Source organism: Brienomyrus brachyistius, chromosome 2 (genome assembly GCF_023856365.1).
Source record: "Brienomyrus brachyistius isolate T26 chromosome 2, BBRACH_0.4, whole genome shotgun sequence".
Taxonomy (NCBI): Eukaryota; Metazoa; Chordata; class Actinopteri; order Osteoglossiformes; family Mormyridae; genus Brienomyrus; species Brienomyrus brachyistius.
In genome coordinates this window covers 44,114,338-44,135,538 of record NC_064534.1, presented here as the reverse complement: position 1 = coordinate 44,135,538, position 21,201 = coordinate 44,114,338, and the positions used below count along the sequence as shown (strand labels likewise).

Sequence of the window (21,201 nt, the reverse complement as noted above, 5' to 3'; positions counted from 1 at the left end):
CAGCACCTAGAATTACCAGGAAGTATTTAGAGTAAAACGGTTTCTAAAAGCTGCCTTTATGAATGAGAGAAAAAAAAAAAAATATATATATATATATATATATATAAAATAGTAAAATGGAAGGGGAGTGATAGATTTAAATTAATCGTGAAGTGGAGCGCCCCCTGTATAAAGTAAAAGTGAGAAAGGCTTATAGCACCTGGTATTCCCAGGAGGTCTCCCATCCAAGTACTAACCAGACCCTACCCTGCTTGGCTTCCGAGATCAGACGAGATCGGGCATGTTCAGGGTGGTATGGCCGTAAGCGAGAAATGCTACCAAAAACAGCCCTTTTGCATTACACGCGTCTATACATGCCAGTTAGTCCCATTGGATCCTACTCCTGGTTTTTTTTTTTTTTTATCTGACTCACACTGCAGCCCCACCATCCAATCGGCAGCGCCGGACCCACACCAAACATTCACCAAACTACTCAGCCGGCAGCCTACCACAATTATTCCATTCTTTCCGCATCCGCACACTTCCTTCTTTTTAACTCCTTTTCACTACCGCACAGATTAATCGCCGCACGTCCCCCGCCGGCAAACATTACTCCTTTGCCTACTGCATGCAGGCTTCTCTTAACGACCCTCTGTTATCAACTCCGCTAACAGCCACAAAATCTCCGCCGCACGAAGCCCACTGGTAGCTGCTGAATCACATGCTTCCCCAAAACGTCGCGCTGTCAGAACACTGGGAGCTACACACACCAACAAGTCCATACTGCAGGCTGCAGCCAGAACAATTTTCTACATTCAAACATCGACGGCCTCTTCTCTCTAAAAATTCACCAGACCGCTTCTACCACCAGCAAAGAAGTTTCCATCCCTAATTCCTCTGTGATTCCCACTAACCTAAACATTAAGCTGGCATTGAAGGGTGTGAATTACCCCGGCCAATCTGTTCTTTTAAATACAGCTTTTAGCAAGTTTTGAAAGGAGAAGAGCAGAACTTGCTATGCCAATAATATCGAGTCTTCTGTGGCGAAGTGGTTTTTGCATAGAAAACAAAGCGGTCAGTTGAAGAGGAATAATATCAGTACTTTGTTTAAAACTGTGTGTAAAAAGCTGTCTCTTTATCATTAACAATAAGTTGTAAAACGTGAATGGGGAGTGACAGTCTTCAAGTTTGTGAGAAGATCGCGCCCTGGTGGAATAAAGGCACGAACAGCTTACAGCACCTAGAATTACCAGGAAGTATTTAGAGTAAAACGGTTTCTAAAAGCTGCCTTTAGGAATGAGAGAAAAAAAAAAAAATATATATATATAAAATAGTAAAATGGAAGGGGAGTGATAGATTTAAATTAATCGTGAAGTGGAGCGCCCCCTGTATAAAGTAAAAGTGAGAAAGGCTTATAGCACCTGGTATTCCCAGGAGGTCTCCCATCCAAGTACTAACCAGACCCTACCCTGCTTGGCTTCCGAGATCAGACGAGATCGGGCATGTTCAGGGTGGTATGGCCGTAAGCGAGAGATGCTACCAAAAACAGCCCTTTTGCATTACACGCGTCTATACATGCCAGTTATTCCCATTGGATCCTACTCCTGGTTTTTTTTTTTTTTTTATCTGACTCACACTGCAGCCCCACCATCCAATCGGCAGCGCCGGACCCACACCAAACATTCACCAAACTACTCAGCCGGCAGCCTACCACAATTATTCCATTCTTTCCGCATCCGCACACTTCCTTCTTTTTAACTCCTTTTCACTACCGCACAGGTTAATCGCCGCACGTCCCCCGCCGGCAAACATTACTCCTTTGCCTACTGCATGCAGGCTTCTCTTAACGACCCTCTGTTATCAACTCCGCTAACAGCCACAAAATCTCCGCCGCACGAAGCCCACTGGTAGCTGCTGAATCACATGCTTCCCCAAAACGTCGCGCTGTCAGAACACTGGGAGCTACACACACCAACAAGTCCATACTGCAGGCTGCAGCCAGAACAATTTTCTACATTGAAACATCGACAGCCTCTTCTCTCTAAAAATTCACCAGACCGCTTCTACCACCAGCAAAGAAGTTTCCATCCCTAATTCCTCTGTGATTCCCACTAACCTAAACATTAAGCTGGCATTGAAGGGTGTGAATTACCCCGGCCAACCTGCTCTTTTAAATACAGCTTTTAGCAAGTTTTGAAAGGAGGAGAAGAGCAGACCTTGCTATGCCAAAAATATCAAGTCTTCTGTGGCGAAGTGGTTTTTGTATAGAAAACAAAGCGGTGAGTTGAAGAGGAATTATATCAGTACTTTGTTTAAAACTGTGTGTAAAAAGCTGTCTTTATATTATTAACAATAAGTTGTAAAACGTGAATGGGGAGTGACAGTCTTCAAGTTTGTGAGAAGATTGTGCCCTGGTGGAATAAAGGCACGAACAGCTTACAGCACCTAGAATTACCAGGCAGTATTTAGAGTAAAACGGTTTCTAAAAGCTGCCTTTATGAATGAGAGAAAATATATATATATATATAAAATAGTAAAATGGAAGGGGAGTGATAGATTTAAATTAATCGTGAAGTGGAGCGCCCCCTGTATAAAGTAAAAGTGAGAAAAGCTTACAGCACCTGGTATTCCCAGGTGGTCTCCCATCCAAGTACTAACCAGACCCTACCCTGCTTAGCTTCCGAGATCAGACGAGATCGGGCGTGTTCAGGGTGGTATGGCCGTAAGCGATAGATGCTACCAAAAACAGCCCTTTTGCATTACACGCGTCTATACATGCCAGTTAGTCCCATTGGATCCTAGTCCTGTTTTTTTTTTTTTTTATCTGACTCACACTGCAGCCCCACCATCCAATCGGCAGCGCCGGACCCACACCAAACATTCACCAAACTACTCAGCCGGCAGCCTACCACAATTATTCCATTCTTTCCGCATCCGCACACTTCCTTCTTTTTAACTCCTTTTCACTACCGCACAGGTTAATCGCCGCACGTCCCCCGCCAGCAAACATTACTCCTTTGCCTACCGCATGTAGGCTTCTCTTAACGACCCTCTGTTATCAACTCCGCTAACAGCCACAAAATCTCCGCCGCACGAAGCCCACTGGTAGCTGCTGAATCACATGCTTCCCCAAAACGTCGCGCTGTCAGAACACTGGGAGCTACACACACCAACAAGTCCATACTGCAGGCTGCAGCCAGAACAATTTTCTACATTCAAACATCGACGGCCTCTTCTCTCTAAAAATTCACCAGACCACTTCTACCACCAGCAAAGAAGTTTCCATCCCTAATTCCTCTGTGATTCCCACTAACCTAAACATTAAGCTGGCATTGAAGGGTGTGAATTACCCCGGCCAATCTGTTCTTTTAAATACAGCTTTTAGCAAGTTTTGAAAGGAGAAGAGCAGAACTTGCTATGCCAATAATATCGAGTCTTCTGTGGCGAAGTGGTTTTTGCATAGAAAACAAAGCGGTCAGTTGAAGAGGAATAATATCAGTACTTTGTTTAAAACTGTGTGTAAAAAGCTGTCTCTTTATCATTAACAATAAGTTGTAAAACGTGAATGGGGAGTGACAGTCTTCAAGTTTGTGAGAAGATCGCGCCCTGGTGGAATAAAGGCACGAACAGCTTACAGCACCTAGAATTACCAGGAAGTATTTAGAGTAAAACGGTTTCTAAAAGCTGCCTTTATGAATGAGAGAAAAAAAAAAATATATATATATATATATATATATATATATATAAAATAGTAAAATGGAAGGGGAGTGATAGATTTAATTTAATCGTGAAGTGGAGCGCCCCCTGTATAAAGTAAAAGTGAGAAAGGCTTACAGCACCTGGTATTCCCAGGAGGTCTCCCATCCAAGTACTAACCAGACCCTACCCTGCTTGGCTTCCGAGATCAGACGAGATCGGGCGTGTTCAGGGTGGTATGGCCGTAAGCGAGAGATGCTACCAAAAACAGCCCTTTTGCATTACACGCGTCTATACATGCCAGTTAGTCCCATTGGATCCTACTCCTGGTTTTTTTTTTTTTTTTATCTGACTCACACTGCAGCCCCACCATCCAATCGGCAGCGCCGGACCCACACCAAACATTCACCAAACTACTCAGCCGGCAGCCTACCACAATTATTCCATTCTTTCCGCATCCGCACACTTCCTTCTTTTTAACTCCTTTTCACTACCGCACAGGTTAATCGCCGCACGTCCCCCGCCGGCAAACATTACTCCTTTGCCTACTGCATGCAGGCTTCTCTTAACGACCCTCTGTTATCAACTCCGCTAACAGCCACAAAATCTCCGCCGCACGAAGCCCACTGGTAGCTGCTGAATCACATGCTTCCCCAAAACGTCGCGCTGTCAGAACACTGGGAGCTACACACACCAACAAGTCCATACTGCAGGCTGCAGCCAGAACAATTTTCTACATTCAAACATCGACGGCCTCTTCTCTCTAAAAATTCACCAGACCGCTTCTACCACCAGCAAAGAAGTTTCCATCCCTAATTCCTCTGTGATTCCCACTAACCTAAACATTAAGCTGGCATTGAAGGGTGTGAATTACCCCGGCCAATCTGTTCTTTTAAATACAGCTTTTAGCAAGTTTTGAAAGGAGAAGAGCAGAACTTGCTATGCCAATAATATCGAGTCTTCTGTGGCGAAGTGGTTTTTGCATAGAAAACAAAGCGGTCAGTTGAAGAGGAATAATATCAGTACTTTGTTTAAAACTGTGTGTAAAAAGCTGTCTCTTTATCATTAACAATAAGTTGTAAAACGTGAATGGGGAGTGACAGTCTTCAAGTTTGTGAGAAGATCGCGCCCTGGTGGAATAAAGGCACGAACAGCTTACAGCACCTAGAATTACCAGGAAGTATTTAGAGTAAAACGGTTTCTAAAAGCTGCCTTTATGAATGAGAGAAAAAAATATATATATATATATAAAATAGTAAAATGGAAGGGGAGTGATAGATTTAAATTAATCGTGAAGTGGAGCGCCCCCTGTATAAAGTAAAAGTGAGAAAAGCTTACAGCACCTGGTATTCCCAGGAGGTCTCCCATTCAAGTACTAACCAGACCCTACCCTGCTTGACTTCCGAGATCGGATGAGATCGGGCGTGTTCAGGGTGGTATGGCCATAAGCGAGAGACGTGACCAAAAACAGCCCTTTTGCATTACACACGTCTATACATGCCAGTTAGTCCCATTGGATCCTACTCCTGGTTTTTTTTTTTTGTATCTGACTCACACTGCAGCACCACCATCCAATCGGCAGCGCCGGACCCACACCAAACATTCACCAAACTACTCAGCCGGCAGCCTACCACAATTATTCCATTCTTTCCGCATCCGCACACTTCCTTCTTTTTAACTCCTTTTCACTACCGCACAGGTTAATCGCCGCACGTCCCCCGCCGGCAAACATTACTCCTTTGCCTACTGCATGCAGGCTTCTCTTAACGACCCTCTGTTATCAACTCCGCTAACAGCCACAAAATCTCCGCCGCACGAAGCCCACTGGTAGCTGCTGAATCACATGCTTCCCCAAAACGTCGCGCTGTCAGAACACTGGGAGCTACACACACCAACAAGTCCATACTGCAGGCTGCAGCCAGAACAATTTTCTACATTCAAATATCGACGGCCTCTTCTCTCTAAAAATTCACCAGACCGCTTCTACCACCAGCAAAGAAGTTTCCATCCCTAATTCCTCTGTGATTCCCACTAACCTAAACATTAAGCTGGCATTGAAGGGTGTGAATTACCCCGGCCAATCTGTTCTTTTAAATACAGCTTTTAGCAAGTTTTGAAAGGAGAAGAGCAGAACTTGCTATGCCAATAATATCGAGTCTTCTGTGGCGAAGTGGTTTTTGCATAGAAAACAAAGCGGTCAGTTGAAGAGGAATAATATCAGTACTTTGTTTAAAACTGTGTGTAAAAAGCTGTCTCTTTATCATTAACAATAAGTTGTAAAACGTGAATGGGGAGTGACAGTCTTCAAGTTTGTGAGAAGATCGCGCCCTGGTGGAATAAAGGCACGAACAGCTTACAGCACCTAGAATGACCAGGAAGTATTCAGAGTAAAACGGTTTCTAAAAGCTGCCTTTATGAATGAGAGAAAAATATATATATATATATATAAAATAGTAAAATGGAAGGGGAGTGATAGATTTAAATTAATCGTGAAGTGGAGCGCCCCCTGTATAAAGTAAAAGTGAGAAAAGCTTACAGCACCTGGTATTCCCAGGAGGTCTCCCATTCAAGTACTAACCAGACCCTACCCTGCTTGACTTCCGAGATCGGATGAGATCGGGCGTGTTCAGGGTGGTATGGCCATAAGCGAGAGACGTGACCAAAAACAGCCCTTTTGCATTACACACGTCTATACATGCCAGTTAGTCCCATTGGATCCTACTCCTGGTTTTTTTTTTTTGTATCTGACTCACACTGCAGCACCACCATCCAATCGGCAGCGCCGGACCCACACCAAACATTCACCAAACTACTCAGCCGGCAGCCTACCACAATTATTCCATTCTTTCCGCATCCGCACACTTCCTTCTTTTTAACTCCTTTTCACTACCGCACAGGTTAATCGCCGCACGTCCCCCGCCGGCAAACATTACTCCTTTGCCTACTGCATGCAGGCTTCTCTTAACGACCCTCTGTTATCAACTCCGCTAACAGCCACAAAATCTCCGCCGCACGAAGCCCACTGGTAGCTGCTGAATCACATGCTTCCCCAAAACGTCGCGCTGTCAGAACACTGGGAGCTACACACACCAACAAGTCCATACTGCAGGCTGCAGCCAGAACAATTTTCTACATTCAAACATCGACGGCCTCTTCTCTCTAAAAATTCACCAGACCACTTCTACCACCAGCAAAGAAGTTTCCATCCCTAATTCCTCTGTGATTCCCACTAACCTAAACATTAAGCTGGCATTGAAGGGTGTGAATTACCCCGGCCAATCTGTTCTTTTAAATACAGCTTTTAGCAAGTTTTGAAAGGAGAAGAGCAGAACTTGCTATGCCAATAATATCGAGTCTTCTGTGGCGAAGTGGTTTTTGCATAGAAAACAAAGCGGTCAGTTGAAGAGGAATAATATCAGTACTTTGTTTAAAACTGTGTGTAAAAAGCTGTCTCTTTATCATTAACAATAAGTTGTAAAACGTGAATGGGGAGTGACAGTCTTCAAGTTTGTGAGAAGATCGCGCCCTGGTGGAATAAAGGCACGAACAGCTTACAGCACCTAGAATGACCAGGAAGTATTCAGAGTAAAACGGTTTCTAAAAGCTGCCTTTATGAATGAGAGAAAAAAATATATATATATATATAAAATAGTAAAATGGAAGGGGAGTGATAGATTTAAATTAATCGTGAAGTGGAGCGCCCCCTGTATAAAGTAAAAGTGAGAAAAGCTTACAGCACCTGGTATTCCCAGGTGGTCTCCCATCCAAGTACTAACCAGACCCTACCCTGCTTAGCTTCCGAGATCAGACGAGATCAGGCATGTTCAGGGTGGTATGGCCGTAAGCGAGAGATGCTACCAAAAACAGCCCTTTTGCATTACACGCCTCTATACATGCCAGTTGGTCCCATTGGATACTACTAATGTTCTTTTTTTTTTTTATCTGACTCACACTGCAGCCCCACCATCCAATCGGCAGCGCAGGACCCACACCAAACATTCACCAAACTACTCAGCCGGCAGCCTACCACAATTATTCCATTCTTTCCGCATCCGCACACTTCCTTCTTTTTAACTCCTTTTCACTACCGCACAGGTTAATCGCCGCACGTCCCCCGCCGGCAAACATTACTCCTTTGCCTACTGCATGCAGGCTTCTCTTAACGACCCTCTGTTATCAACTCCGCTAACAGCCACAAAATCTCCGCCGCACGAAGCCCACTGGTAGCTGCTGAATCACATGCTTCCCCAAAACGTCGCGCTGTCAGAACACTGGGAGCTACACACACCAACAAGTCCATACTGCAGGCTGCAGCCAGAACAATTTTCTACATTCAAACATCAACGGCCTCTTCTCTCTAAAAATTCACCAGACCGCTTCTACCACCAGCAAAGAAGTTTCCATCCCTAATTCCTCTGTGATTCCCACTAACCTAAACATTAAGCTGGCATTGAAGGGTGTGAATTACCCCGGCCATCTGTTCTTTTAAATACAGCTTTTAGCAAGTTTTGAAAGGAGAAGAGCAGAACTTGCTATGCCAATAATATCGAGTCTTCTGTGGCGAAGTGGTTTTTGCATAGAAAACAAAGCGGTCAGTTGAAGAGGAATAATATCAGTACTTTGTTTAAAACTGTGTGTAAAAAGCTGTCTCTTTATCATTAACAATAAGTTGTAAAACGTGAATGGGGAGTGACAGTCTTCAAGTTTGTGAGAAGATCGCGCCCTGGTGGAATAAAGGCACGAACAGCTTACAGCACCTAGAATTACCAGGAAGTATTTAGAGTAAAACGGTTTCTAAAAGCTGCCTTTAGGAATGAGAGAAAAAAAAAAAAATATATATATATAAAATAGTAAAATGGAAGGGGAGTGATAGATTTAAATTAATCGTGAAGTGGAGCGCCCCCTGTATAAAGTAAAAGTGAGAAAGGCTTATAGCACCTGGTATTCCCAGGAGGTCTCCCATCCAAGTACTAACCAGACCCTACCCTGCTTGGCTTCCGAGATCAGACGAGATCGGGCATGTTCAGGGTGGTATGGCCGTAAGCGAGAGATGCTACCAAAAACAGCCCTTTTGCATTACACGCGTCTATACATGCCAGTTATTCCCATTGGATCCTACTCCTGGTTTTTTTTTTTTTTTTATCTGACTCACACTGCAGCCCCACCATCCAATCGGCAGCGCCGGACCCACACCAAACATTCACCAAACTACTCAGCCGGCAGCCTACCACAATTATTCCATTCTTTCCGCATCCGCACACTTCCTTCTTTTTAACTCCTTTTCACTACCGCACAGGTTAATCGCCGCACGTCCCCCGCCGGCAAACATTACTCCTTTGCCTACTGCATGCAGGCTTCTCTTAACGACCCTCTGTTATCAACTCCGCTAACAGCCACAAAATCTCCGCCGCACGAAGCCCACTGGTAGCTGCTGAATCACATGCTTCCCCAAAACGTCGCGCTGTCAGAACACTGGGAGCTACACACACCAACAAGTCCATACTGCAGGCTGCAGCCAGAACAATTTTCTACATTGAAACATCGACAGCCTCTTCTCTCTAAAAATTCACCAGACCGCTTCTACCACCAGCAAAGAAGTTTCCATCCCTAATTCCTCTGTGATTCCCACTAACCTAAACATTAAGCTGGCATTGAAGGGTGTGAATTACCCCGGCCAACCTGCTCTTTTAAATACAGCTTTTAGCAAGTTTTGAAAGCAGGAGAAGAGCAGACCTTGCTATGCAAAAAATATCAAGTCTTCTGTGGCGAAGTGGTTTTTGTATAGAAAACAAAGCGGTGAGTTGAAGAGGAATTATATCAGTACTTTGTTTAAAACTGTGTGTAAAAAGCTGTCTCTATATTATTAACAATAAGTTGTAAAACGTGAATGGGGAGTGACAGTCTTCAAGTTTGTGAGAAGATTGTGCCCTGGTGGAATAAAGGCACGAACAGCTTACAGCACCTAGAATTACCAGGCAGTATTTAGAGTAAAACGGTTTCTAAAAGCTGCCTTTATGAATGAGAGAAAATATATATATATATATAAAATAGTAAAATGGAAGGGGAGTGATAGATTTAAATTAATCGTGAAGTGGAGCGCCCCCTGTATAAAGTAAAAGTGAGAAAAGCTTACAGCACCTGGTATTCCCAGGTGGTCTCCCATCCAAGTACTAACCAGACCCTACCCTGCTTAGCTTCCGAGATCAGACGAGATCGGGCGTGTTCAGGGTGGTATGGCCGTAAGCGATAGATGCTACCAAAAACAGCCCTTTTGCATTACACGCGTCTATACATGCCAGTTAGTCCCATTGGATCCTAGTCCTGTTTTTTTTTTTTTTTATCTGACTCACACTGCAGCCCCACCATCCAATCGGCAGCGCCGGACCCACACCAAACATTCACCAAACTACTCAGCCGGCAGCCTACCACAATTATTCCATTCTTTCCGCATCCGCACACTTCCTTCTTTTTAACTCCTTTTCACTACCGCACAGGTTAATCGCCGCACGTCCCCCGCCAGCAAACATTACTCCTTTGCCTACTGCATGTAGGCTTCTCTTAACGACCCTCTGTTATCAACTCCGCTAACAGCCACAAAATCTCCGCCGCACGAAGCCCACTGGTAGCTGCTGAATCACATGCTTCCCCAAAACGTCGCGCTGTCAGAACACTGGGAGCTACACACACCAACAAGTCCATACTGCAGGCTGCAGCCAGAACAATTTTCTACATTCAAACATCGACGGCCTCTTCTCTCTAAAAATTCACCAGACCACTTCTACCACCAGCAAAGAAGTTTCCATCCCTAATTCCTCTGTGATTCCCACTAACCTAAACATTAAGCTGGCATTGAAGGGTGTGAATTACCCCGGCCAATCTGTTCTTTTAAATACAGCTTTTAGCAAGTTTTGAAAGGAGAAGAGCAGAACTTGCTATGCCAATAATATCGAGTCTTCTGTGGCGAAGTGGTTTTTGCATAGAAAACAAAGCGGTCAGTTGAAGAGGAATAATATCAGTACTTTGTTTAAAACTGTGTGTAAAAAGCTGTCTCTTTATCATTAACAATAAGTTGTAAAACGTGAATGGGGAGTGACAGTCTTCAAGTTTGTGAGAAGATCGCGCCCTGGTGGAATAAAGGCACGAACAGCTTACAGCACCTAGAATGACCAGGAAGTATTCAGAGTAAAACGGTTTCTAAAAGCTGCCTTTATGAATGAGAGAAAAATATATATATATATATATAAAATAGTAAAATGGAAGGGGAGTGATAGATTTAAATTAATCGTGAAGTGGAGCGCCCCCTGTATAAAGTAAAAGTGAGAAAAGCTTACAGCACCTGGTATTCCCAGGAGGTCTCCCATTCAAGTACTAACCAGACCCTACCCTGCTTGACTTCCGAGATCGGATGAGATCGGGCGTGTTCAGGGTGGTATGGCCATAAGCGAGAGACGTGACCAAAAACAGCCCTTTTGCATTACACACGTCTATACATGCCAGTTAGTCCCATTGGATCCTACTCCTGGTTTTTTTTTTTTGTATCTGACTCACACTGCAGCACCACCATCCAATCGGCAGCGCCGGACCCACACCAAACATTCACCAAACTACTCAGCCGGCAGCCTACCACAATTATTCCATTCTTTCCGCATCCGCACACTTCCTTCTTTTTAACTCCTTTTCACTACCGCACAGGTTAATCGCCGCACGTCCCCCGCCGGCAAACATTACTCCTTTGCCTACTGCATGCAGGCTTCTCTTAACGACCCTCTGTTATCAACTCCGCTAACAGCCACAAAATCTCCGCCGCACGAAGCCCACTGGTAGCTGCTGAATCACATGCTTCCCCAAAACGTCGCGCTGTCAGAACACTGGGAGCTACACACACCAACAAGTCCATACTGCAGGCTGCAGCCAGAACAATTTTCTACATTCAAACATCGACGGCCTCTTCTCTCTAAAAATTCACCAGACCACTTCTACCACCAGCAAAGAAGTTTCCATCCCTAATTCCTCTGTGATTCCCACTAACCTAAACATTAAGCTGGCATTGAAGGGTGTGAATTACCCCGGCCAATCTGTTCTTTTAAATACAGCTTTTAGCAAGTTTTGAAAGGAGAAGAGCAGAACTTGCTATGCCAATAATATCGAGTCTTCTGTGGCGAAGTGGTTTTTGCATAGAAAACAAAGCGGTCAGTTGAAGAGGAATAATATCAGTACTTTGTTTAAAACTGTGTGTAAAAAGCTGTCTCTTTATCATTAACAATAAGTTGTAAAACGTGAATGGGGAGTGACAGTCTTCAAGTTTGTGAGAAGATCGCGCCCTGGTGGAATAAAGGCACGAACAGCTTACAGCACCTAGAATGACCAGGAAGTATTCAGAGTAAAACGGTTTCTAAAAGCTGCCTTTATGAATGAGAGAAAAATATATATATATATATATAAAATAGTAAAATGGAAGGGGAGTGATAGATTTAAATTAATCGTGAAGTGGAGCGCCCCCTGTATAAAGTAAAAGTGAGAAAAGCTTACAGCACCTGGTATTCCCAGGTGGTCTCCCATCCAAGTACTAACCAGACCCTACCCTGCTTAGCTTCCGAGATCAGACGAGATCAGGCATGTTCAGGGTGGTATGGCCGTAAGCGAGAGATGCTACCAAAAACAGCCCTTTTGCATTACACGCCTCTATACATGCCAGTTGGTCCCATTGGATACTACTAATGTTCTTTTTTTTTTTTATCTGACTCACACTGCAGCCCCACCATCCAATCGGCAGCGCAGGACCCACACCAAACATTCACCAAACTACTCAGCCGGCAGCCTACCACAATTATTCCATTCTTTCCGCATCCGCACACTTCCTTCTTTTTAACTCCTTTTCACTACCGCACAGGTTAATCGCCGCACGTCCCCCGCCGGCAAACATTACTCCTTTGCCTACTGCATGCAGGCTTCTCTTAACGACCCTCTGTTATCAACTCCGCTAACAGCCACAAAATCTCCGCCGCACGAAGCCCACTGGTAGCTGCTGAATCACATGCTTCCCCAAAACGTCGCGCTGTCAGAACACTGGGAGCTACACACACCAACAAGTCCATACTGCAGGCTGCAGCCAGAACAATTTTCTACATTCAAACATCGACGGCCTCTTCTCTCTAAAAATTCACCAGACCGCTTCTACCACCAGCAAAGAAGTTTCCATCCCTAATTCCTCTGTGATTCCCACTAACCTAAACATTAAGCTGGCATTGAAGGGTGTGAATTACCCCGGCCATCTGTTCTTTTAAATACAGCTTTTAGCAAGTTTTGAAAGGAGAAGAGCAGAACTTGCTATGCCAATAATATCGAGTCTTCTGTGGCGAAGTGGTTTTTGCATAGAAAACAAAGCGGTCAGTTGAAGAGGAATAATATCAGTACTTTGTTTAAAACTGTGTGTAAAAAGCTGTCTCTTTATCATTAACAATAAGTTGTAAAACGTGAATGGGGAGTGACAGTCTTCAAGTTTGTGAGAAGATCGCGCCCTGGTGGAATAAAGGCACGAACAGCTTACAGCACCTAGAATTACCAGGAAGTATTTAGAGTAAAACGGTTTCTAAAAGCTGCCTTTATGAATGAGAGGAAAAAAAAAATATATATATAAAATAGTAAAATGGAAGGGGAGTGATAGATTTAATTTAATCGTGAAGTGGAGCGCCCCCTGTATAAAGTAAAAGTGAGAAAGGCTTACAGCACCTGGTATTCCCAGGTGGTCTCCCATCCAAGTACTAACCAGACTCTAGCCTGCTTAGCTTCCGAGATCAGACAAGATCGGGCGCGTTCAGGGTGGTATGGCCGTAAGCGAGAGACGCTACCAAAAACAGCCCTTTTGCATTACACGCGTCTATACATAGCAGTTAGTCCCATTGGATCCTACTCCTGGTTTTTTTTTTTTTTTTATCTGACTCACACTGCAGCCCCACCATCCAATAGGCAGCGCCGGACCCACACCAAACATTCACCAAACTACTCAGCCGGCAGCCTACCACAATTATTCCATTCTTTCCGCATCCGCACACTTCCTTCTTTTTAACTCCTTTTCACTACCGCACAGGTTAATCGCCGCACGTCCCCCGCCGGCAAACATTACTCCTTTGCCTACTGCATGCAGGCTTCTCTTAACGACCCTCTGTTATCAACTCCGCTAACAGCCACAAAATCTCCGCCGCACGAAGCCCACTGGTAGCTGCTGAATCACATGCTTCCCCAAAACGTCGCGCTGTCAGAACACTGGGAGCTACACACACCAACAAGTCCATACTGCAGGCTGCAGCCAGAACAATTTTCTACATTCAAACATCGACGGCCTCTTCTCTCTAAAAATTCACCAGACCGCTTCTACCACCAGCAAAGAAGTTTCCATCCCTAATTCCTCTGTGATTCCCACTAACCTAAACATTAAGCTGGCATTGAAGGGTGTGAATTACCCCGGCCAATCTGTTCTTTTAAATACAGCTTTTAGCAAGTTTTGAAAGGAGAAGAGCAGAACTTGCTATGCCAATAATATCGAGTCTTCTGTGGCGAAGTGGTTTTTGCATAGAAAACAAAGCGGTCAGTTGAAGAGGAATAATATCAGTACTTTGTTTAAAACTGTGTGTAAAAAGCTGTCTCTTTATCATTAACAATAAGTTGTAAAACGTGAATGGGGAGTGACAGTCTTCAAGTTTGTGAGAAGATCGCGCCCTGGTGGAATAAAGGCACGAACAGCTCACAGCACCTAGAATTACCAGGAAGTATTTAGAGTAAAACGGTTTCTAAAAGCTGCCTTTATGAATGAGAGAAAAAAAAAATATATATATATAAAATAGTAAAATGGAAGGGGAGTGATAGATTTAAATTAATCGTGAAGTGGAGCGCCCCCTGTATAAAGTAAAAGTGAGAAAAGCTTACAGCACCTGGTATTCCCAGGTGGTCTCCCATCCAAGTACTAACCAGACTCTAGCCTGCTTAGCTTCCGAGATCAGACGAGATCGGGCGCGTTCAGGGTGGTATGGCCGTAAGCGAGAGACGCTACCAAAAACAGCCCTTTTGCATTACACGCGTCTATACATAGCAGTTAGTCCCATTGGATCCTACTCCTGTTTTTTTTTTTTTTTTATCTGACTCACACTGCAGCCCCACCATCCAATCGGCAGCGCCGGACCCACACCAAACATTCACCAAACTACTCAGCCGGCAGCCTACCACAATTATTCCATTCTTTCCGCATCCGCACACTTCCTTCTTTTTAACTCCTTTTCACTACCGCACAGGTTAATCGCCGCACGTCCCCCGCCGGCAAACATTACTCCTTTGCCTACTGCATGCAGGCTTCTCTTAACGACCCTCTGTTATCAACTCCGCTAACAGCCACAAAATCTCCGCCGCACGAAGCCCACTGGTAGCTGCTGAATCACATGCTTCCCCAAAACGTCGCGCTGTCAGAACACTGGGAGCTACACACACCAACAAGTCCATACTGCAGGCTGCGGCCAGAACAATTTTCTACATTCAAACATCGACGGCCTCTTCTCTCTAAAAATTCACCAGACCGCTTCTACCACCAGCAAAGAAGTTTCCATCCCTAATTCCTCTGTGATTCCCACTAACCTAAACATTAAGCTGGCATTGAAGGGTGTGAATTACCCCGGCCAATCTGTTCTTTTAAATACAGCTTTTAGCAAGTTTTGAAAGGAGAAGAGCAGAACTTGCTATGCCAATAATATCGAGTCTTCTGTGGCGAAGTGGTTTTTGCATAGAAAACAAAGCGGTCAGTTGAAGAGGAATAATATCAGTACTTTGTTTAAAACTGTGTGTAAAAAGCTGTCTCTTTATCATTAACAATAAGTTGTAAAACGTGAATGGGGAGTGACAGTCTTCAAGTTTGTGAGAAGATCGCGCCCTGGTGGAATAAAGGCACGAACAGCTTACAGCACCTAGAATTACCAGGAAGTATTTAGAGTAAAACGGTTTCTAAAAGCTGCCTTTATGAATGAGAGAAAAAAAAAATATATATATATAAAATAGTAAAATGGAAGGGGAGTGATAGATTTAAATTAATCGTGAAGTGGAGCGCCCCCTGTATAAAGTAAAAGTGAGAAAAGCTTACAGCACCTGGTATTCCCAGGTGGTCTCCCATCCAAGTACTAACCAGACCCTACCCTGCTTAGCTTCCGAGATCAGACGAGATCGGGCGCGTTCAGGGTGGTATGGCCGTAAGCGAGAGACGCTACCAAAAACAGCCCTTTTGCATTACACGCGTCTATACATACCAGTTAGTCCCATTGGATCCTACTCCTGGTTTTTTTTTTTTTTATCTGACTCACACTGCAGCCCCACCATCCAATCGGCAGCGCCGGACCCACACCAAACATTCACCAAACTACTCAGCCGGCAGCCTACCACAATTATTCCATTCTTTCCGCATCCGCACACTTCCTTCTTTTTAACTCCTTTTCACTTCCGCACAGGTTAATCGCCGCACGTCCCCCGCCGGCAAACATTACTCCTTTGCCTACTGCATGCAGGCTTCTCTTAACGACCCTCTGTTATCAACTCCGCTAACAGCCACAAAATCTCCGCCGCACGAAGCCCACTGGTAGCTGCTGAATCACATGCTTCCCCAAAACGTCGCGCTGTCAGAACACTGGGAGCTACACACACCAACAAGTCCATACTGCAGGCTGCAGCCAGAACAATTTTCTACATTCAAACATCGACGGCCTCTTCTCTCTAAAAATTCACCAGACCGCTTCTACCACCAGCAAAGAAGTTTCCATCCCTAATTCCTCTGTGATTCCCACTAACCTAAACATTAAGCTGGCATTGAAGGGTGTGAATTACCCCGGCCAATCTGTTCTTTTAAATACAGCTTTTAGCAAGTTTTGAAAGGAGAAGAGCAGAACTTGCTATGCCAATAATATCGAGTCTTCTGTGGCGAAGTGGTTTTTGCATAGAAAACAAAGCGGTCAGTTGAAGAGGAATAATATCAGTACTTTGTTTAAAACTGTGTGTAAAAAGCTGTCTCTTTATCATTAACAATAAGTTGTAAAACGTGAATGGGGAGTGACAGTCTTCAAGTCTGTGAGAAGATCGCGCCCTGGTGGAATAAAGGCACGAACAGCTTACAACACCTAGAATTACCAGGAAGTATTTAGAGTAAAACGGTTTCTAAAAGCTGCCTTTATGAATGAGAGAAAAAAAAAAAAAATATATATAAAATAGTAAAATGGAAGGGGAGTGATAGATTTAAATTAATCGTGAAGTGGAGCGCCCCCTGTATAAAGTAAAAGTGAGAAAAGCTTACAGCACCTGGTATTCCCAGGTGGTCTCCCATCCAAGTACTAACCAGACCCTAGCCTGCTTAGCTTCCGAAATCAGACGAGATCGGGCGCGTTCAGGGTGGTATGGCCGTAAGCGAGAGACGCTACCAAAAACAGCCCTTTTGCATTACACGCGTCTATACATACCAGTTAGTCCCATTGGATCCTACTCCTGGTTTTTTTTTTTTTTATCTGACTCACGCTGCAGCCCCACCATCCAATCGGCAGCGCCGGACCCACACCAAACATTCACCAAACTACTCAGCCGGCAGCCTACCACAATTATTCCATTCTTTCCGCATCTGCACACTTCCTTCTTTTTAACTCCTTTTCACTACCGCACAGGTTAATCGCCGCACGTCCCCCGCCGGCAAACATTACTCCTTTGCCTACTGCATGCAGGCTTCTCTTAACGACCCTCTGTTATCAACTCCGCTAACAGCCACAAAATCTCCGCCGCACGAAGCCCACTGGTAGCTGCTGAATCACATGCTTCCCCAAAACGTCGCGCTGTCAGAACACTGGGAGCTACACACACCAACAAGTCCATACTGCAGGCTGCAGCCAGAACTATTTTCTACATTCAAACATCGACGGCCTCTTCTCTCTAAAAATTCACCAGACCGCTTCTACCACCAGCAAAGAAGTTTCCATCCCTAATTCCTCTGTGATTCCCACTAACCTAAACATTAAGCTGGCATTGAAGGGTGTGAATTACCCCGGCCAATCTGTTCTTTTAAATACAGCTTTTAGCAAGTTTTGAAAGGAGAAGAGCAGAACTTGCTATGCCAATAATATCGAGTCTTCTGTGGCGAAGTGGTTTTTGCATAGAAAACAAAGCGGTCAGTTGAAGAGGAATAATATCAGTACTTTGTTTAAAACTGTGTGTAAAAAGCTGTCTCTTTATCATTAACAATAAGTTGTAAAACGTGAATGGGGAGTGACAGTCTTCAAGTTTGTGAGAAGATCGCGCCCTGGTGGAATAAAGGCACGAACAGCTTACAGCACCTAGAATTACCAGGAAGTATTTAGAGTAAAACGGTTTCTAAAAGCTGCCTTTATGAATGAGAGAAAAAAAAAAAAAAATATATATATATATATATATAAAATAGTAAAATGGAAGGGGAGTGATAGATTTAAATTAATCGTGAAGTGGAGCGCCCCCTGTATAAAGTAAAAGTGAGAAAGGCTTACAGCACCTGGTATTCCCAGGAGGTCTCCCATCCAAGTACTATCCAGACCCTAACCTGCTTGGCTTCCGAGATCAGACGAGATCGGGCGTGTTCAGGGTGGAATGGCCGTAAGCGAGAGATGCTACCAAAAACAGCCCTTTTGCATTACACGCGTCTATACATGCCAGTTAGTCCTATTGGATCCTACTCCTGGTTTTTTATTTTTTTTATCTGACTCACACTGCAGCCCCACCATCCAATTGGCAGCGCCGGACCCACACCAAACATTCACCAAACTACTCAGCCGGCAGCCTACCACAATTATTCCATTCTTTCCGCATCCGCACACTTCCTTCTTTTTAACTCCTTTTCACTACCGCACAGGTTAATCGCCGCACGTCCCCCGCCGGCAAACATTACTCCTTTGCCTACTGCATGCAGGCTTCTCTTAACGACCCTCTGTTATCAACTCCGCTAACAGCCACAAAATCTCCGCCGCACGAAGCCCACTGGTAGCTGCTGAATCACATGCTTCCCCAAAACGTCGCGCTGTCAGAACACTGGGAGCTACACACACCAACAAGTCCATACTGCAGGCTGCAGCCAGAACAATTTTCTACATTCAAACATCGACGGCCTCTTCTCTCTAAAAATTCACCAGACCGCTTCTACCACCAGCAAAGAAGTTTCCATCCCTAATTCCTCTGTGATTCCCACTAACCTAAACATTAAGCTGGCATTGAAGGGTGTGAATTACCCCGGCCAATCTGTTCTTTTAAATACAGCTTTTAGCAAGTTTTGAAAGGAGAAGAGCAGAACTTGCTATGCCAATAATATCGAGTCTTCTGTGGCGAAGTGGTTTTTGCATAGAAAACAAAGCGGTCAGTTGAAGAGGAATAATATCAGTACTTTGTTTAAAACTGTGTGTAAAAAGCTGTCTCTTTATCATTAACAATAAGTTGTAAAACGTGAATGGGGAGTGACAGTCTTCAAGTTTGTGAGAAGATCGCGCCCTGGTGGAATAAAGGCACGAACAGCTTACAGCACCTAGAATTACCAGGAAGTATTTAGAGTAAAACGGTTTCTAAAAGCTGCCTTTATGAATGAGAGAAAAAAAAAAAAATATATATTTATATATATATATAAAATAGTAAAATGGAAGGGGAGTGATAGATTTAATTTAATCGTGAAGTGGAGCGCCCCCTGTATAAAGTAAAAGTGAGAAAGGCTTACAGCACCTGGTATTCCCAGGAGGTCTCCCATCCAAGTACTATCCAGACCCTAACCTGCTTGGCTTCCGAGATCAGACGAGATCGGGCGTGTTCAGGGTGGAATGGCCGTAAGCGAGAGATGCTACCAAAAACAGCCCTTTTGCATTACACGCGTCTATACATGCCAGTTAGTCCTATTGGATCCTACTCCTGGTTTTTTATTTTTTTTATCTGACTCACACTGCAGCCCCACCATCCAATTGGCAGCGCCGGACCCACACCAAACATTCACCAAACTACTCAGCCGGCAGCCTACCACAATTATTCCATTCTTTCCGCATCCGCACACTTCCTTCTTTTTAACTCCTTTTCACTACCGCACAGGTTAATCGCCGCACGTCCCCCGCCGGCAAACATTACTCCTTTGCCTACTGCATGCAGGCTTCTCTTAACGACCCTCTGTTATCAACTCCGCTAACAGCCACAAAATCTCCGCCGCACGAAGCCCACTGGTAGCTGCTGAATCACATGCTTCCCCAAAACGTCGCGCTGTCAGAACACTGGGAGCTACACACACCAACAAGTCCATACTGCAGGCTGCAGCCAGAACAATTTTCTACATTCAAACATCGACGGCCTCTTCTCTCTAAAAATTCACCAGACCGCTTCTACCACCAGCAAAGAAGTTTCCATCCCTAATTCCTCTGTGATTCCCACTAACCTAAACATTAAGCTGGCATTGAAGGGTGTGAATTACCCCGGCCAATCTGTTCTTTTAAATACAGCTTTTAGCAAGTTTTGAAAGGAGAAGAGCAGAACTTGCTATGCCAATAATATCGAGTCTTCTGTGGCGAAGTGGTTTTTGCATAGAAAACAAAGCGGTCAGTTGAAGAGGAATAATATCAGTACTTTGTTTAAAACTGTGTGTAAAAAGCTGTCTCTTTATCATTAACAATAAGTTGTAAAACGTGAATGGGGAGTGACAGTCTTCAAGTTTGTGAGAAGATCGCGCCCTGGTGGAATAAAGGCACGAACAGCTTACAGCACCTAGAATTACCAGGAAGTATTTAGAGTAAAACGGTTTCTAAAAGCTGCCTTTATGAATGAGAGAAAAAAAAAAAATATATATATAAAATAGTAAAATGGAAGGGGAGTGATAGATTTAAATTAATCGTGAAGTGGAGCGCCCCCTGTATAAAGTAAAAGTGAGAAAAGCTTACAGCACCTGGTATTCCAAGGTTGTCTCCCATCCAAGTACTAACCAGACCCTAGCCTGCTTAGCTTCCGAGATCAGACGAGATCGGGCGCGTTCAGGGTGGTATGGCCGTAAGCGAGAGACGCTACCAAAAACAGCCCTTTTGCATTACACGCGTCTATACATACCAGTTAGTCCCATTGGATCCTACTCCTGGTTTTTTTTTTTTTTATCTGACTCACACTGCAGCCCCACCATCCAATCGGCAGCGCCGGACCCACACCAAACATTCACCAAACTACTCAGCCGGCAGCCTACCACAATTATTCCATTCTTTCCGCATCCGCACACTTCCTTCTTTTTAACTCCTTTTCACTACCGCACAGGTTAATCGCCGCACGTCCCCCGCCGGCAAACATTACTCCTTTGCCTACTGCATGCAGGCTTCTCTTAACGACCCTCTGTTATCAACTCCGCTAACAGCCACAAAATCTCCGCCGCACGAAGCCCACTGGTAGCTGCTGAATCACATGCTTCCCCAAAACGTCGCGCTGTCAGAACACTGGGAGCTACACACACCAACAAGTCCATACTGCAGGCTGCAGCCAGAACAA

At 44.5% G+C, this 21,201-nt stretch overlaps 2 protein-coding genes and 18 non-coding genes across 20 annotated transcripts in view; 2 read left to right on the top strand and 18 right to left on the bottom strand.

Moving 5' to 3' along the window:
• The window catches only part of LOC125715120 (uncharacterized), a 1,180,389-nt gene that overhangs the window by 190,879 nt on the left and 968,309 nt on the right, over positions 1-21,201 (top strand). The window lies entirely within an intron of this gene.
• The window catches only part of LOC125715114 (uncharacterized), a 935,270-nt gene that overhangs the window by 192,647 nt on the left and 721,422 nt on the right, over positions 1-21,201 (top strand). The window lies entirely within an intron of this gene.
• Positions 188-306, bottom strand: LOC125735274 (5S ribosomal RNA). The gene has a single exon (XR_007394571.1). It is a non-coding gene; the product is annotated as a 5S ribosomal RNA (ribosomal RNA).
• On the bottom strand, positions 1,389-1,507 carry LOC125735273 (5S ribosomal RNA). Its single transcript, XR_007394570.1, has one exon. It is a non-coding gene; the product is annotated as a 5S ribosomal RNA (ribosomal RNA).
• Positions 2,589-2,707, bottom strand: LOC125730817 (5S ribosomal RNA). Its single transcript, XR_007391106.1, has one exon. It is a non-coding gene; the product is annotated as a 5S ribosomal RNA (ribosomal RNA).
• On the bottom strand, positions 3,807-3,925 carry LOC125732444 (5S ribosomal RNA). Its single transcript, XR_007391824.1, has one exon. It is a non-coding gene; the product is annotated as a 5S ribosomal RNA (ribosomal RNA).
• On the bottom strand, positions 5,007-5,125 carry LOC125732820 (5S ribosomal RNA). Its single transcript, XR_007392186.1, has one exon. It is a non-coding gene; the product is annotated as a 5S ribosomal RNA (ribosomal RNA).
• LOC125732819 (5S ribosomal RNA) lies at positions 6,205-6,323 on the bottom strand. Its single transcript, XR_007392185.1, has one exon. It is a non-coding gene; the product is annotated as a 5S ribosomal RNA (ribosomal RNA).
• Positions 7,403-7,521, bottom strand: LOC125733969 (5S ribosomal RNA). Its single transcript, XR_007393299.1, has one exon. It is a non-coding gene; the product is annotated as a 5S ribosomal RNA (ribosomal RNA).
• On the bottom strand, positions 8,602-8,720 carry LOC125735272 (5S ribosomal RNA). The gene has a single exon (XR_007394569.1). It is a non-coding gene; the product is annotated as a 5S ribosomal RNA (ribosomal RNA).
• On the bottom strand, positions 9,802-9,920 carry LOC125730805 (5S ribosomal RNA). The gene has a single exon (XR_007391095.1). It is a non-coding gene; the product is annotated as a 5S ribosomal RNA (ribosomal RNA).
• On the bottom strand, positions 11,000-11,118 carry LOC125732817 (5S ribosomal RNA). The gene has a single exon (XR_007392183.1). It is a non-coding gene; the product is annotated as a 5S ribosomal RNA (ribosomal RNA).
• LOC125733968 (5S ribosomal RNA) lies at positions 12,198-12,316 on the bottom strand. Its single transcript, XR_007393298.1, has one exon. It is a non-coding gene; the product is annotated as a 5S ribosomal RNA (ribosomal RNA).
• Positions 13,393-13,511, bottom strand: LOC125737032 (5S ribosomal RNA). Its single transcript, XR_007396299.1, has one exon. It is a non-coding gene; the product is annotated as a 5S ribosomal RNA (ribosomal RNA).
• LOC125735739 (5S ribosomal RNA) lies at positions 14,592-14,710 on the bottom strand. The gene has a single exon (XR_007395030.1). It is a non-coding gene; the product is annotated as a 5S ribosomal RNA (ribosomal RNA).
• LOC125734125 (5S ribosomal RNA) lies at positions 15,790-15,908 on the bottom strand. The gene has a single exon (XR_007393450.1). It is a non-coding gene; the product is annotated as a 5S ribosomal RNA (ribosomal RNA).
• LOC125735184 (5S ribosomal RNA) lies at positions 16,987-17,105 on the bottom strand. The gene has a single exon (XR_007394483.1). It is a non-coding gene; the product is annotated as a 5S ribosomal RNA (ribosomal RNA).
• LOC125736039 (5S ribosomal RNA) lies at positions 18,197-18,315 on the bottom strand. Its single transcript, XR_007395322.1, has one exon. It is a non-coding gene; the product is annotated as a 5S ribosomal RNA (ribosomal RNA).
• LOC125736038 (5S ribosomal RNA) lies at positions 19,408-19,526 on the bottom strand. The gene has a single exon (XR_007395321.1). It is a non-coding gene; the product is annotated as a 5S ribosomal RNA (ribosomal RNA).
• LOC125728794 (5S ribosomal RNA) lies at positions 20,606-20,724 on the bottom strand. Its single transcript, XR_007389377.1, has one exon. It is a non-coding gene; the product is annotated as a 5S ribosomal RNA (ribosomal RNA).